The sequence below is a fragment of the Triticum dicoccoides genome, chromosome 2A (genome assembly GCF_002162155.2).
Source record: "Triticum dicoccoides isolate Atlit2015 ecotype Zavitan chromosome 2A, WEW_v2.0, whole genome shotgun sequence".
Lineage (NCBI taxonomy): Eukaryota > Viridiplantae > Streptophyta > Magnoliopsida > Poales > Poaceae > Triticum > Triticum dicoccoides.
In genome coordinates, this window is record NC_041382.1 from 403,350,462 (window position 1) to 403,357,663 (window position 7,202).

Consider the following 7,202-nt stretch of genomic DNA (forward strand, 5'->3'; position numbering starts at 1 on the left):
TATATCACCGTCACAATACGCTTCTTCCCGTGATTTTACGCTTTCAATTTTTTTTCACTTTCAATTTTTTTCACCTATATTATTTTCCACATCCGAGATGATACTATTCATCTTTCTGCCACGATTTTCGTCCGTCTGTTGTTTCCATATATAATTATTTTCGCGCGTGACAGGCCATCCAAAATTTTGATAGCCGGCCCACCTGATATGTGAATGGGCACAAAAATTAAAAATTATATGCTGAATTTTTGATAGCCGGCCCACCTGATATGTGAATGCGCGCAAAAATTAAAAATTATATGCTGAGGATTCGAACGCCGGCGGCCAGAAAAGCGCATAGAGCAAACCACCAACTCAGCTGGTACATTGTATATTTATAAAAACAAGGATTACCCTCTTACTCTACCAAGCCAGAAGGGGCCACATTATTCCGTCCCACCCGAAGGAAGCCACACTACCGAACGGGCGAGGCTGGCCCACAACCTGGTGCAATAAATAGTCCCATACCGCTCTCTTAAACTCAGTCTTTGTAATTTATATACATCTTCGAGTTTTCTCGGTATCAAGGAGCCATCTCGGAAATCAATAAAGAAGGAAAGAAGTCCTTTCATAATAAGGAAGGAAAGAGAGAAAAACAAAGAAGGAAAGAAGAGGGATTTCATGACAGAATAAGAAAGAAAAGAGAGAAAAATAAATAAGGAAAGAGGGCGGGTTCACCGTCACAATACGCTTCTTCCCGTGAATTTACGCTTTCAATTTTTTTTTTCACTTTCAATTTTTTTCACCTATATTATTTTCCACATCTGAGATGATACTATTCATCTTTCTGCCACGATTTTCGTCTGTCTGTTGTTTCCATATATAATTATTTTCGCGCGTGACAGGCCATCCAGATTTTTGATAGCCGGCCCACCTGATATGTGAATGGGCGCAAAAACTAAAAATTATATGCCGAGGATTCGAACGCCAGCTGCCAGAAAAGCGCATAGAGCAAACCACCAACTCAGCTGGCACATTGTATATTTATAAAAACAAGGATTACCCTCTTACTCTACCAAGCCAGGAGGGGCCACATTATTCCGTCCCACCCGAAGGAAGCCACACTACCGAACGGGCGAGGCTGGCCCACAACCTGGTGCAATAAATAGTCCCATACCGCTTTCTTAAACTTAGTCTTTGTAATTTATATACATCTTCGAGTTTTCTCGGTATCAAGGAGCCATCTCGGAAATCAATAAAGAAGGAAATAAGTCCTTTCATAATAAGGAAGAAAAAAGAGAAAAACAAAGAAGGAAAGAAGAGCGATTTCATGACAGAATAAGAAAGAAAAGAGAGAAAAATAAATAAGGAAAGAGGGCGGGTTGATGGCAGACTAAGGAAAGAAAGAGGGAGAAAAATAAAGAAGGAAAGAGGGCGGGTTGATGGCGGAATAAGGAAAGAAAGAGGGCCGGTATTTCATCTCTAGACAGAAAAAAATGGAAAGTTTCCCATAAATAATAAGGTAAGGAAGGAAAATATATAAAACTAAAAAAAGGAAAGAGAGGGTCTCCAAATGGGATATAATGGCACTAAACGTCTTCGTGCATGCATCAGGCAAGTTGAACTACTTTTTATATCTGAATTGACATCAAATTATAACTTAATAGCAAATTATGTTGGAGTTGTTTAACATGCGCAAAAAAATACTATGTCTAAATCATAATAAACATGACTCATTCTATGTTGGTCATGTACAATATTTTTCTGAGAACAAAACATTTGCTCTTATTTTTCTGCTCGACATGCTAGCGCCCATCACAAACTCTTAGAGTGCTCCTAATAAAAATAATTTTGGTCACCAAAGCACAAGCAATTGGACTACGTGTTGTGTGTAACACAAACTCCGCACTGATGGAGGATCTTTGTACAATGCTCATAATATCATTGCCCCGCAAAAAATGCTTCTAATATCATTGGACACAAATAGCGCTATGCTACCCAGTCCCTAAACCTAGCCAACACTGGTTCATGGAAATCTTTGTTGCCTCCGTAGTGAAGCAAGAATGTTGTACTAAGACTTTACTATTTTTGTTATAGTGCGATATTTTTTGGGCATCACTAAGCAACGTCAAAAAATCCCTGAAGAGATACTCGCGACCAGGTAGATATTTCTGTGATTTAAATTGCACGCACCTACAGTATACTTACGAATTCCTTTCACGGTTATGTTTTGCACAACACATCTTTTCATGTGTGTTTATCATGTGGCAGTGTGCAAGATTTCAAAGAGTTTACTGATGTCATCATGTGTGGTAGTCGGTCGTGGGAGGAGGAGGAGGGGGAAGGGTCTTGAGCTATCGGGTTTATGAAGTATGGTTTTGTTCTTCTCCCGCTGCAACGCACGGGCATTTGTGCTAGTTTTATAATAAAGCACGGATTGACTCCGTGGGTTCACTGTCACAATACACTTTTTTCTCATGTCATAATACGCTTTTATGATTTATATAGACAAAATTGTAATATAAACGAGGTGGTACTAATTCGGGGAGTCGTGTGTAGTTTCATCCGTCGTCAAACGTTTCGTGATCCCAACCCGCACCCGAGCCAGAGCAAACCCTACCCGAGCGAATCCTCCCGCACACCCTGCCTCCACCGCACCCATCGTCCCCAATCCTGCACGCGCCGCCGCCCCCGTCGCCCAAACTTCCACGGCCCATCACCTCCACACGCCGCCGAGCTGCAGCGCCGGCAGCTGCCACTGCCGCAGCCTCGCAGGGTTGGGGACGAAGGGCACAACCTAGCCAAGGGACGGCCATGGAGGGCAGCAGGCACGAGAAGGGGAGCCAAAGGGAAGGAAGGAGGGCGGCGCGACGGCTGAAAGCTTCACCGAAACCAGGCGGACGGCGGCGCTTCCGCGCGAGGCATGACGGGGGGTAGGGGCGGGCCTCCCCGACCTTCGATCCCCTCGCTTCAACGGCGGCGGCACCCCGTCCTTTTCTAAGGCTTGCAACCACGTCCACCTCGACGTCCTGTGCTTCGGGGATGGTGGCGCTTCTGCTCCTCGTGCGGGAGGATGATGCAAAATCGTGGATGAAGTTCGGGAACTCCTGGTCTTGACCGACGCCCTCTGCTCCGGTCCCCGACACAGCAACCAGATCGTGGGTGCCATCCTGCCCTAAGGTTACATGCACTACCCGTCTCTCCTTGATCTGATCTCTCAAAGTCCCGATCTATTTCAGCAAAACTATCTTCTATCTATTTGATACTCTTTTTTGGTAAACAGTTTTAACCTATTGTAATTGCTCTCATTCTGGAGCGAGGTCACTATTGACAAGTCATTGCAGTGCTACTACCGCATTAATCTTAGCAGTGAAGCTATGGTCTGTTCTTTGGTACAACAATGAAATGTTAATATGCCATTCTCCTTTATGCTTTGTGTCAGTGCACTGTGGTATGACACCAACACTTATTTGGCACCTACATTGCATCGACAATTTGCCAGCTTACAGTTTGTACCATCGAGAATTTGCACGACTTTACACCTGCAGCTGTACCACTATACTATAAATATGTTTTGATGTCTAAACTGGTGTTGGTACTGAACCTGATAGTGTATTTGGTGTATCTTTTCTGTAGAATTAGTACCAGAGTTCTATTTGTAGTATTATTAATAGTAAAGAGATAATTAGACCATAGAGTCGCTTTTGATTTGGTTTATTCCTTCAGATCATGCAATAGATGTAAGCACACATTTAAGTACTTTATCTTATTACAAAAACTGAACAAAGATATACCAGCAATATGTTTCATGACGTAGTGTTATCTGTGCAAGAAAATTGCTTGAATGATTATTAATCAATATAAGCAATCTATCATGTAGGTTTTGTTCGATCCTACACTTAAAGAAAATCATACTGAAGATCTGAGCTTAAGTGTTCCAACAGCTGAAGCACCAGCTCAAGATGAAAGGATCCTCTTAATATGATTGTAGGTCCATTCCTGTAAAGTGCAGTTAGAATATGGAATCCACCTGGAACTCGGTTTTAAAAACAGAAAGCATATGGAATTTTGAGGTTTCTGCTTTCTATGTGAGTATCTTGGTGCATGCTTGTTTCTGAATAAAATGCAGAGGTCATGAACAAATTAAAACATGCTCTCTGATGGGCAAGGGTAGGTTTATTTTTAGTTGAAGTGGTATCAGTTGTATACTTATATACACGCCATTTGAAAAATAGTATGTATCTCCTTGCAAACTACTACGTATTATTTAAATGTTTTACATAAGACTGTCCGTCCAGATACAATAACTATTTGGTATTTTAATAACTTGAATTGCACGGCTTGATCGCTCTGCTTGGGTCTTCTCTTATGTATGAGTCACCATGTGCGGGTTAAATAAGTGCCCCAGCTTCGGTGATGCACGGGCGAGGCAACACGATTTGGTGCAGTGGCCCTCCTTCCAAGAAATCAAGTTTTTACGTTCAGATTTTAGAGCTCTTGAGTTTCAGCTTAGTTCAAGGATATAAAAGCATACTCCTTATGGATTCAACGAGGAAGACCATTAGCCACCACCTTTTTAGAATTGGATGGTGTGGTGCACCTTCATCCTGCTGTCCAATTTCTTAGCTTATTTGCTTTAAATGTACTACAGTATATAGCAGTATAAGGATCCAATCTTGTGACGCCTCTCCATTTGCACCATCGTCAAAAGTTGCACATGAGTTGATTCAGACTTTCAGAGTTTTCATAGAACACCTAGAGTTAATCAGCCTGAAGGTATATCAGATCCTATGGAAAGGGGATCCGGTTCAGATTTGTCACTACTCTGTGTTGTTGGATAGCCATGGTGTGTATTAGTTTGTTTTTACCACAGTTCGGTTCTTGGTAGTTAGGATATCAGGTGTATACATTACTTTTCTTATGAATTTTTTCTCTTTTAGTGCACTATATATCTATCTATCTATCTATCTATCTATCTATCTATCTATCTAAGTTTTCAAAGAAATTGATGGCGGTGGCTCAGAGGCGTCGTGGTGAATGGTGAAGCTTCTAAAATGGATGGAAGAGAGGTGGTGACTTGCGGCTGGGAGACGTACATATTTGAGGAGATACGATTCATAAGGTTTCATATTAACAAAAAATGATGATCTTTGTAAAGTAATCCGAACATTTTGTTGATTCTGGGACAATTTTATTCTCCAATATGAATCCGTAAGAAAAGATATGACAATACATTTGTGCAAATTGATAATGTAAGCTCATCTCGGAACTTTATTCTTTTTCTAAGATTGATTTACTTGGTGGTGCTAACTTCCATTCTGTCAAAACAGGACATGTGTGCTATTTCTGAAAAAGGAAGCTTCTCTGTTGGCTGGCATCCCTGATGGTGCCTTTAGATATGTAGGAAAAGAAATGGTATCTCATAATTCACTGGATGTAGACCAGTAGGGTCAATTACAAATTGTTGGCTGTAAATGACTTTCAGTTTCTAGCTTTCATAAAAAAATTAGACATGTACTGTTTAATTAAAATTGTGTGAGTATGTTGTGGTTGATGGTGGTCCTATGTGCTGGTTCAAATTATCATGTTGGATAATATTGCTTTTACTAGCAGTTGCAGTGCTCTTATTATTATTTTTCACAAATATCATCATGTTTTGCTATTGATGTAATGCTATATTCTTTGACTGAAATCAAACCCTTTAGTTGCTACTTTGGTGCTTTTATTATTGTGTGTGTATTCAATAATGGCTTCAGTTTCAATTAAAATCGTTAACTGGACTGCCATGATTGCGGTGGCGTATTATTCGGCAAAAAGTAGTTTTGTTGCCTTTTAATATTTTCATTTACATTCATGGCCATATATGCCGCTTTGGATGAAACAATTGATCAACTCCGACCGCAGCTGGTAGGGGTTGTGATTGACAGGGCGAACGCAGCGGACAGGGCACCAAACGGCGACTACTCGCACCCCTCCCCCCTAACCCCATCGGGAACCCTCCATTAATTAGGCGCACCACCGGAGGAAGGGATAGGTCCATGTCGACAAAGAAGGTAGACATGATGCGGGTGGCGGCGTAGAGCACTTCAACAAAAGAGACTTGAAATGGGGAACGATAAGGAAGATGACTTCGTGCGTCCTTATTTTAATAAAAGTTAACGTCAAGTGCTTTGTTTGGGCTAAGCCCAAATAGTTAACTCTTCCCACCAAACAACCATCTGTAAAAATTACCTAACAAAAATGCTACAAAAAATATCTGTAAAAAAATTAACAAAATTAACACGGTAAAAATAGCTTTAAAATATACACAGTTTTACATATATTCACACTATCTCTGTTTAAAAAAATATGGTCGCATTTTTAGAACACTTAAAAATTCCCCGAAGAAAGTTCCATTATTTTTACTAAAACAAAGTCCATCTAGAAATGTACAACTAAAAAAATCTTTTCATAAAAGACATCTGTTCAAATATATTTTTCCATAAAAATGTTCTTTTAAAGAGAAATGTTTCAGTTTTCATGAAACATTAACTATTCTTAAAAGTGTTTCATTTTTTATGAAAACTTTAACTTTTATTAAAAATAAGAAATTTTCATGCTTAACCTTGTTATGGATATTTATTAAAATTGGGTCTAAAAATGATGCACAATGGCAAGCTGATTATGCCTTTTTTCGCCCGGTGCAACGCACGGGCATTTGTACTAGTCCTAATAATAAAGCACGGATTGACTCCGTGAATTCACCGTCACAATACGCTTTCTTTTCGTGAATTTACGCTTTCAATTTTTTTCATCTAAATTATTTTCTAGTGCTATTCATGTGATCATGACGACGTTAGTTTTGGTCACGTGGTACTACACAAACACGTAGACACTAGCTAGGAAACAAGACACGCGACGCCCAAACCGAATCAAACTCAAACACCAACTTGCGACGTCTACGTACACAAGCACAATTCCTGCTTCACATAGCCAACTTGGATCTCTCCCCGTTTTAAATTAGATCAAGCCATCATGGGCAGCCACGCAAGAGATCACCGATCGGGCCATCATCGGAAGCCACCACATCCAAGAACAATTAAGCACAAGGATCGATAGCGGCACACGAGCAGGAGAAGCAGCAGGACGATGATGCCTCGGCACAGAGGTCGCCGTTGCCACACAAAGTCGTCACGGAAATCCTTGCCTACTTGCCGGCTTCTCATGTTCGTGGCAGGCCACGC

The 7,202-nt window shown here is 40.8% G+C and overlaps 1 long non-coding RNA gene across 1 annotated transcript; it reads left to right on the forward strand.

Annotated features, from left to right (window-relative positions):
- Positions 1-2,555: 2,555 nt before the first annotated feature.
- LOC119354700 lies at positions 2,556-5,544 on the forward strand. The gene is made up of 2 exons (XR_005171184.1): positions 2,556-3,159; positions 3,860-5,544. It is a non-coding gene; the product is annotated as an uncharacterized LOC119354700 (long non-coding RNA).
- Positions 5,545-7,202: the final 1,658 nt, after the last annotated feature.